Source organism: Tamandua tetradactyla, chromosome 21, assembly GCF_023851605.1.
Source record: "Tamandua tetradactyla isolate mTamTet1 chromosome 21, mTamTet1.pri, whole genome shotgun sequence".
NCBI classification, from domain to species: domain Eukaryota; kingdom Metazoa; phylum Chordata; class Mammalia; order Pilosa; family Myrmecophagidae; genus Tamandua; species Tamandua tetradactyla.
This window is the reverse complement of record NC_135347.1, coordinates 1,090,401-1,100,215: the sequence shown is the minus strand read 5'-3', so window position 1 is coordinate 1,100,215 and position 9,815 is coordinate 1,090,401. Positions and strand designations below refer to the sequence as shown.

Here is a 9,815-nt window from a genome sequence, read left to right as displayed (position 1 = left end):
GTTCTGAATCAGTTGTCCTGTCTTCTAGTTCACTTATTCTTTTTCCTCCATCTTCAAATCTGCTATGTGTCTCTAGTATGTTTTTTATTGGTTCCACAGCATCTTTAATCTCTGTGATATCTGCTATTTTTCTATTTATTCTATCAAATACCTCTTTATGCTCTTCTAGTGTCTGCTTGATCTCCTTTGTCATTAGCCATCCCACTGATTGTATTTAGGAAAGTTATATGAACATCTTTGATTAGTTGTTCCTAAGTCTGTGTCTCCTGTGGTGTTTTAATTTGGTCATTAGGCTGGGCCACATCTGCCTGCATCTTCACATGGTTAGTGATCTTCTGTTGCCCTTAAGGCATGTAAATATCTTGATAGGGTTACTTTGGACATTGATTTCCTTCAGTCGTCTAAAGCACTGTATTTGCATGATGGATGTGGAGTGTGGGTAGGGGCACCACACTGCGGTGATGGGTTGCCATTCAGGTGTAGGCATGGATCAGGATGCTCCACTGGTGCCCGTGAGCATGGGGTGCAGGGTGCGGGGTTGGGTAGGTGTGGTGCAGGGGTCATGGGTGCAGGGTGCTGCTCAGGCAGGCCTTGGGGTGCAGAAGCAGGGCACAGTGTGGGAGACACACAGGTAGGGCACAGCGGGAGGATGGGAGGATGGTGTGGATGCACGGAGGCTGGTGTACAGGCAAGGCGCAGGGGCATGTCATGTGGGGGTCAGGGTGTGGAGTAGGTTGTGGGGGTCAGAGGTTAGGACCCAGAGGCCAAAATCTGAAAACCAGCTAAATAGTCCTTTATGAGAGAATGAGACATTTCTTATTAGGCTGGGAAACATGTCCCAACACCATAAATTTATTTACTAAATATAAACATTCCCAGAAAAAGTTTCCTTTTCAGAGAAGGAGCAAGAGAAGTGAAACCCTGGGAAGAAAAGCTCCCAGAACCCTCCAAAGGGATTCAAAGGCTGAACCAGGTCCATCTGCTACTTGCTTTCTGAGCCAAGCTCTTGAGTTCAGTGCTGAAACTCTTGGCCCTCTGATTGCACACTGACTCTTGTCTAATTCTTAGCAAGGCTGGGGACTTGTGCAGCCAGCAGCCATTCACCCAGAACCCACAATATCAAGGGCCAAAATCACTTCTCGTTTGAACCTTACACCCAGGAGTTTAGAGGACCAAACTTAAAATTTCTTATATTGTCCCAGGAGTAAAATTGTTCAAGATTCCCAAGGCTGCAAATAAACTCACTACCCTCCCTCTACATGGGACATGACTTCCAGGGGTGCAAGTCTCCCAAGCAACATGGGACAGGACTCCCAGGGATGAGCCTGGCCCTGGCATCATGGATTAACAATGCCTTCTTGATGAAAAGTGAGGAAAGAAATGAAACAAAACAACGTTTCAGTGGCTAAGAGATTTCAAATAGAGTCAAGAGGTTATCCTGCAGGTTATTCTTATGCATTATATAAATATTCCTTTTCAGTTTCTAGTGTATTTAGAATAACTAGAAGGAAATACCTGAAACTGTTGAACTGTAATCCAGTACACTGGATTCTTGGTAATGATTGTAGAACTATATAGCTTTCATCATACAGTCATGTGATTATGAAAAACGTGTGACTGACACTCCCTTTATTCAGCATATGAGCAGATGAGTAATAAAATAAAGCCAAAAATAGATATATAAATAATAGGGGGGATAAAGGATATGGAATGCTTGGGTGTTCTTTTTTCTTTTTCTTTGTTTTTCTTGGAGTAATGAAAATGTTCTAAAATTGATTGTGGTGGTGAATGCACAACTATGCAATGATACTGTGCACCATCGATTATAATATTTTAGATGGATTATTTGGTGTCTGACTCTATCGCAGTAAAATTGCAATAAAAAAAAAGATTCCCAAGGCTGGTAAAAACTTCCTGGGTTTTCTCATGATGACTGCTGTTCGACATTGCTTCTAAATCATCCAAATCAGAGTCTTCTGTCCCAGGAAACCATTCAGTGGAGAAAACCCAAGTGTCGATGTCCGTCCACCCGCCCACACGCTGCACCGAGAGCACCCACTTTGGATTTCTCTACCGCTTCCTGGATTCTGAATCACAGATCGCAGTTTTCTTAGGCTCTTTCTGGGCCTCAGTCTTTGCTTACATAAAACATTTCACGTGTCTTACTCTTTCCACAAGCAGCAGAGGATCAAGAACTGTAACCAAGAAGTTAGGATTTAAGGGATGATTATGATTACTGAATCATTATATAAATATTCCTTTTTACTTTCTGGTATATTAGAACAGACAGAAGGAAATACCTGAAATTTCTGAACTGTCATCAGCTGCCCTGATCTCTGATAATGATTGCAAAAGCCTTTATCCTGTGCCTTTGTGATTGTAAAAAGCTGGTATTCCCTTTATCCTCTTTTTTTTTTTTAATTTTAGAAACCTTTAATCACAAAGTCAACCCTCTAGTGCTAATGGAATAATTTAATCAGCTCACAACTAACCCATTAATTTGGTTCCAGGCAGTTTCACTCCTTTACATTTGTAAATTGTTTCTGCCTATTCTTGCTATCCAGATACTAATAACTCTTTTTCCCCTTCTTTCTGCTTATACTTGCTATTGGGATGATAACTCTATCTCTCTTCCTTTTTGCTTATTCTCCTTATTGAAATTATAATGACTTCATCTTTCCTTGTTAGAATCTGTAAGAAATGTGAACTCCGTAGACTCTGGAGAAACAGATTTTTAGGCCTATGGACCATGTAGTCTCCTGTTTCACACCTAGCAATAAACTATTCCTCTCTCTGAAACCCCGATATCTCAGGAACGGTTATCTGAGTGCACTGGGCAGACAATTCACCACCTTTGTCTAGTATCAAAATCTTAGGGTTTTATTTGAATAAAATCTAATAAAAGCCATAACCCATTTGTACTTAATTTAATTTTTTCTTGTAATTCAAGAAAACAACTACCACATGTTAAAATCCCAGATCTTGTAAATCTCAGACTGAATTTGCAGAGAATAGAACAGTCACCACATGCACACACACCTTCAACTCACACACATACACACACACACACACACACACACATATATTTGATTTCAATAATAAATCATGGAATGGGCTGGACCCCTGGGACTGCAACTGGAGCAGTCTTTCATATCACAGACATCAATGTTTACTGAAAAGTTAACCAAATGGGGTATTCTTGCTGGGTGGGGTGCAAGCGTGGTTTTTCCCTCAGCTTGGGCATGTGAGAATGATGTCCTTTCTTGCACTTCACTACACAAAGCTTTCCGGTCCATAGCCTGAAAAAAATGTCTCTGCTGAGATCTCTGTAAACCCTGGGAAATTATCTGCCAAGTATACAATGGTTACTGGTTTGTTTTGTTTGTTTGCTTTGTCTTGGGTAAGCCTGTAAAATACCATTCAAAATATGCCAAACCATCTTTACTATACTTGTCTCTCAAAACATTTTTTTATAATATTTTACTGAGATATCTTCACAAACAGTCCATCCAAAATATACAATCAGTAGCTCACAATATCATCACATGCTTGTGCATTCTTCACCGTGATCATTTTTGAACATTTGAATCATTCCAGAAAAAGAAAACACTCATATATCCCATACCTCTTACTCCTCCCTCTCATTGACCACTCGTATTTCAATTTACCCAATTTTTTGCCCTTTATCCCCCCCATTATTTATTTAATTTTTATCCTTGTTTTTTTACTCATTTTTCCATACCCTAGGTAAAAGGAGCATCAGACACAAGATTTTCACAATCACACAGTCACACTGTAAAAGCTATATAGCTATACAGCCATTTTCAAGAGTCAAGGCTACTGGAATACAATTCAACAGCTTCAGGTACTCCCCCCAGTCACTCCAGTACACCACAAGCTAAAAGGGAATATCTATATAATGCATAAGAATAACCTCCAGGATAACCCTTCTACTCTGTTTGAAATCTCTCAGCCACTGAAATTTTATTTCTCAAAACATTTTTTGACCTGCACTTATAAAGTGGAGGTTGTGATTCTCAGAGTTGAATTTCTAAAAGCAACTCACTTCTCAGCATCTGGCATGAGCCATATTCCTTATGGTAATTTGGTGATTATCAATTAAAAATAGTAATGAAGGGAAGCCTTCTTGATCAAAAGAGGGAACAGAAATGAAACAAAGTTTCAGTGGCTGAGAGATTTCAAACGGAGTCGAGAGTGATCCTACAGGTTATTCTTATGCATTATATAGATGTCCCTTTTTAGTTTATGGTATGCTGGAATGGCTGGAATGAAGTACCTGAAACTTTTGAGCTGTGTTCCAGTAGCCTTGATTCTTGAAAACAATTGTATAACTATATAGCTTTTACAATGTGACCATGGGATTGTGAAAACAACTTTGTGTCTGATGTTCCTTTTATTCAGATTATGAACAGATGAGTAAAAAAAAGGATAAAAAATATATAAATATTAGAGGGGGATAAAGGATAAAAAATTGGGTAGATAGAAATACTGTGGGTCAATGAGAGAGAAGGGGAAAGGATATGGGATGTATGAAATTTTTTTCTTTGGTCTTTTTATTTCTTTTTCAGGAGTGATGCAAATGTTCTAAAAATTATCATGGTGATGGATACACAACAATGTGATATATAAGCCACCAATTGTATACCATGTATGGACAATATGTGTCAAAATTTCTCAATAAAAATATTTTTTAAATAAATATACTGATCACATCTGTTGGAGAAACCATAAAATAGTGCTATTGTTGGAGAAGCCATAAAATATTGCTAACATGGCTACCATGGCTGATGCAAGGCAACACAAAATGGCTGACCCGAAATCTGCCCTCCGCCTTAGCAACAATGGTGACCAATCCCAGAAATCTGCCCTCTGCCCTGGCAACAACGGTGACCAATCCCAGAAATCTGCCCTCTGCCCTAGCAACAACGGTGACCAGTCCCAGAAATCTGCCCTCTGCCCTAGCAACAACGGTGACCAATCCTGGTAATCTGCCCTCCAGCCTAGCAACAACGGTGACCAATCCCAGAAATCTGCCCTCTGCCCTGGCAACAACGGTGACCAATCCCAGAAATCTGCCCTCTGCCCTAGCAACAACGGTGACCAATCCCAGAAATCTGCCCTCCGCCTTAGCAACAATGGTGACCAACCCCAGAAATCTGCCCTCTGCCCTAGCAACAACGGTGACCAATCCCGGTAATCTGCCCTCCAGCCTAGCAACAACGACCACCAATCCCAGCCCGACACGTGTCCCTGCATGCTTCCCAGCCTATATAAGCCTGTGCACTTCCTGAATAAAGCAGATGCCTTCCATTCTCCCCTGAGGGTTGTCTCCTGAGCCATGTGCTGTGTGCTCTGTGTCTGTGTGACTGACTCAGTACCGCCGCTTACCCCCAGCCATCAGCTAACCAGCCACCAGCGAGACAACACACATCAAAAAACAAAGTGATGATGATAATGCAGTGATGTGAAATGAACAAAATCTCTCTCCAAGTGCCCCACTCATTGACTTAGGAGCAGAGATTCACATTAATGAAACTGTGACCAAGAAGTTAGGGTTTAGGGGATGATTACTGAATCATTATATGGATATTCCTTTTTTTATTTTCTGGTATATTAGACAGAGGGAAATACCTGAAATCTCTGAACTGTCATAGAGTGCCTCAATCTCTGATAATGACTGCATAGCAATTATCTTGTGCCTTTGTGATTATCAAAACCTTGCAACTGACCCTCGCTTGTACCCCTTGATCCAATTTTTTAACCTTAGTCTTATAGTCACTAACCAGCCTCTAATATTTATTAATGAAGGACCTTATGTCAACCCATAACCCACTCCAATTCCAAAGCTTTCTGATACAGGAAGCTGGTTCTAACCCAAGTTGGCCCACCTAACATGCACAGTGGCTTAGCCTTTAACCTTTAAGTGTCCATTTTAATACTAAAGATGACCCCCACCGTCATTAAGGCTGCTATTCTCTCACATATGTAAGACTAAGCATGCAATCAGTCTGTGTGTGCTCAACAGTTAGATACATGATCTCTCACCGCCTCATCTCTATCCATCATGCTCAATATCCTAAAGCCATCCATCTCTTGAAACTATAAAATTATCAGAATTACTGCAGTTGAGGGTAACAGATTTTGGGGTTGCTCGATCATCGGCCGTCCTGCTTCGGAGGTAGCATTAAACTCTTTCTCTCTTTGAAACCCCAGGGTGTCAGGAATTGGCCATTTGCATGCATTGGGTGAGCCTTTTTATCCAGAATCATTACTACTTGGAGAAACGAGCGTATAGCTTTGGCTAAATACCAAGTTATGTTATGTGAGATGCTGAAGAAAATAAGATTAGGTAGATAATGTGGGTTTAGGATGTTATGAGCTGAGCGGTGGGGTGCAGACCTGGGCCACCCAGCATGGGGCTTTGCATCCCGCTGTGCCCACTCCAGACTGCCTGACAGCCTGGAGGGCTGGGCGCAGCTCCACAAGAACCTGATCGCCGAGCTGAGCAATACCAGCTGCACTTTCTCGTGGTCTGGACCAGCACAGAGGGTTCTGAAAGGGCATGAAAAACCCAACACCAGGCTAGGGCTAAGGAAAGTCTATCAAAAGGAAGATGAAGCATACGTGGACTCAGTTACTCTGGCAACCACCTTCTACCAATATTTATTGCAGCCAGTTAAGGATATGCAAGACGTTGCAACCTCAGTAAGCTTGGCATTTCAAAGTCCTTCAGTGGGGATGCTCTGTGTCCTAGAAGGATAACTGTTCTGCAAAAGAAAGCCCAGAAATGGACAAAATGGGCTGAAGAAAGTATAGTCTCTATTCAAGATATCAAAGTGCATTATTTTAAGGAACCAGTAAAAGCATGAGCAGGAATGCAGAAACAAATGGAACAGGCTGGGAAGAAATTTGGCCAGGCCGCATGGGCCTCTGAAACTCCGAGGTTAGAAAAACTCAAGCTGATGTTAGCTTAGGAGACTCTAACTCATGAGAGTTGTGTTTAAGACTTGTATTTACATCACAAAACAGCCGGAGTTTAGGGAAAGAGGGAAGAACTTCCAGATCAAGAAAAAATATAGATGCTGTAGATTAATTAAAAATACAGTATTACAAAATTCAATTAGAGCTATATATGAGGTTAAATTTGAGATATTCAAATATGAAGAAATACTGTTTATTATACAGTTGGACTCTATTAAAAGACTTATAAAAGAGAAAGAGGAGGAAGTTGTCTATTACAATACATGTGAAAGTCTCAAAGAACTTAAAGCCATTGATGGGGTAGCGGGGCTGCTGAGGTTAAAAACCTGGAGGTGACAGCTCAGCAGGCAGGACCAGTGGCTGGAGTGCAAACGAGACAGGATCTGTGCCAGAAGAGCCTATCCCAGGAACAAAAGGAACGTGAGCCCAGAGAGTCATTGGTTCAGATTGCAACAGGCTGAAGAAAGTATAAAATATTTTCATCAACATCATAACATTCAGATGAAAAGAAACAAGATAAAAGAAGAGGAGCAAACGATAAAAGAATGGACAAACCAAAAATGCCAAAAAACACTCCAACCACTGAGAGCATGTAAAGAGAAAGGTCCAGGTCAGCCCTTACTAAAAACATCTTGTTCAGAACCTGTGACTCCAAACCTACCATGTGGCTTTTCCCCACAGGCATCCTCACCAATTTTGCAGACTTCGTCAGCAATTGGTGCATCATCTGGGAACACCACAAGTACTCCTTACCTAAAGATAGTAACATGAAAACCCCTGAGTGTCAAGACTGTCCTAGAAGTGTCCAGATTTTTGTTCCAGGTGGGGACCTGACACACTCCAAGTCCGGTGAAGAGTTGTCACCACCTGCACAACCGCCTCGTCCACTGCCCCTGCCCCCCTCCCACCCCCTCTGCCTGCTCTGTCCTTTCCTTCTCAATCTGCTGCTCATTGGAACTTATACTTCAGGACTTCAGAAAATGGTCAGCCACTTCCTCTCATCTGCGAACACCTGCTGAAAGATCAAATGGATCTCTCTGGAGGTTTTATTTATTCATGTTCAATATTTTTATTGACAAAACTACATACAAACACAAACATTCTTAACATACGAACATTCCATACTTGGTGTACAACCAGTGGCTCACAATATCATCACATAGTTGTGTATCATCACCATGATCATTTCTTAGAACATTTGCATCACTCCAGAAAAAGAAAAAAGAAAAAACTCATACATACCATACCCCTTACCACTCTCTTTCATTGACCACTAGTATTTCCATCTACCCAATTTATTTTAACCTGTTTCTCCTATTTTTTTCTATACCCACTCCCTTTCACTGATCACTAGTATTTCAATCTACTCTATTTTAATATTTGTTCCCCTTATTATTTGTTTATTTTTTTATCTGTATTTTTTACTCATCTGTCCATACTATTGATTCAAGGAGTATCAGACACAAGGTTTTCACAATCACACAGTCATATTGTGAAAGCTATATCATTATTCAATCATCATCAAGAAACATGGCTACTAGAACACAGCTCTACATTTTCAGGCAGCTCCCTCCAGTCTCTCCATTACATCTTGAATAACAAGGTGATATCAACTTAATGGGTAAGAATAACCTCCAGGATAACCTCTCGACTCTGTTTGGAATCTCTCAGCCATTGATACTTTATTTTGTCTCATTTCACTCTTCCCCCTTTTGGTTGAGAAGGTTTTCTCAATCCCTTGATGCTGAGTCTCGGCTCATTCCCATGTTGCCAGGAAGGTCCACACCCCTGGGAGTCCTGTCCCACCTAGAGAGGGGAGGGCAGTGAGAGTGCCTGTTGTGTTCTCTGAAAGTTTTAAATGCCCAGAATCAGTGACATCTTGGCCTCATTAGGCGCGGCGAGACCCTCTAGGGAAAGCGGGCATGCCCAGCGCCACCCCCTCCTTCCCCAGCAAGAACCAAGGGCAAATGCACCTGGCCCATAGGGGAGGCCGCCGTCCAGCGACCTTGAGAGGAGCAGCACGCGCCCCCCCCCCCCCCCCCCCGGAGAGTCAAGGGTGTGTCTGCGGCTCCCAGCACGGAGCGCACAGCCCCGGCGGGTCGCGGCGAGGGGACCACCGAGTCCCCCCTGGGCAAAGGTGGGCTGCGCTGCACTGCGATGGGGCAATAGGGGCCCAGCTGGGACGGGGCTGCTGGACTGGGTGACGGGGACCCACGTGGGACGGGGCTGCTGGACTGGCCACTTGGCAGGCAGAGACCGGCGGGGTTTAGGGTGTGACGTTGTGCCCTGTATTCAGTGCCCGTGGCTCTTAAAGTCTGGCAGGAAGTCAGAGAGGCAGTGCCTTTTACATCCCCAACCAGTCAGGGTTGTAAAGAACCTCAACAAGTATTGCTGGCATCGGAGAACAATATTTAATTTTGACCATGGACAATCTAGTTATTCCCAGAGTCTGGAAAACGTTTGCATTACTATGGCAAACTACACTGATAGTAGAGTGCTGACACTGCCCTTCAGTGTGCGTGTGGAATGTGCACTCTTCCGATGTAAAGGCCTGAGTGTGCACATCATTTTAGCAGTAATCAGAATAAATTGCTTGTATCGGGAACTATTATAACTATTTTAAATGAAATTTATTTTGTGCATTAAACACTATAACTTATGATAAAGGACTACTTATAATGCAAAAAAAGACATGACTTCCTTAATAATATTCAGTATTGTGCCCTCTGTTTGGACTTCAGAGAGGGCAGGAGGCAGGCAAGTAACAAAAAAGAATCTTTTCCTGCTAGGAAAACTGCCCTTGTGCTCAGTCC

General features: G+C 42.3%; 1 pseudogene; it reads left to right on the top strand.

The window, feature by feature from the left end:
- The first annotated feature begins 485 nt into the window (after nucleotides 1-485).
- LOC143665402 (WASP homolog-associated protein with actin, membranes and microtubules pseudogene) lies at nucleotides 486-9,171 on the top strand (annotated as a pseudogene).
- The last annotated feature ends 644 nt before the right edge of the window (nucleotides 9,172-9,815 follow it).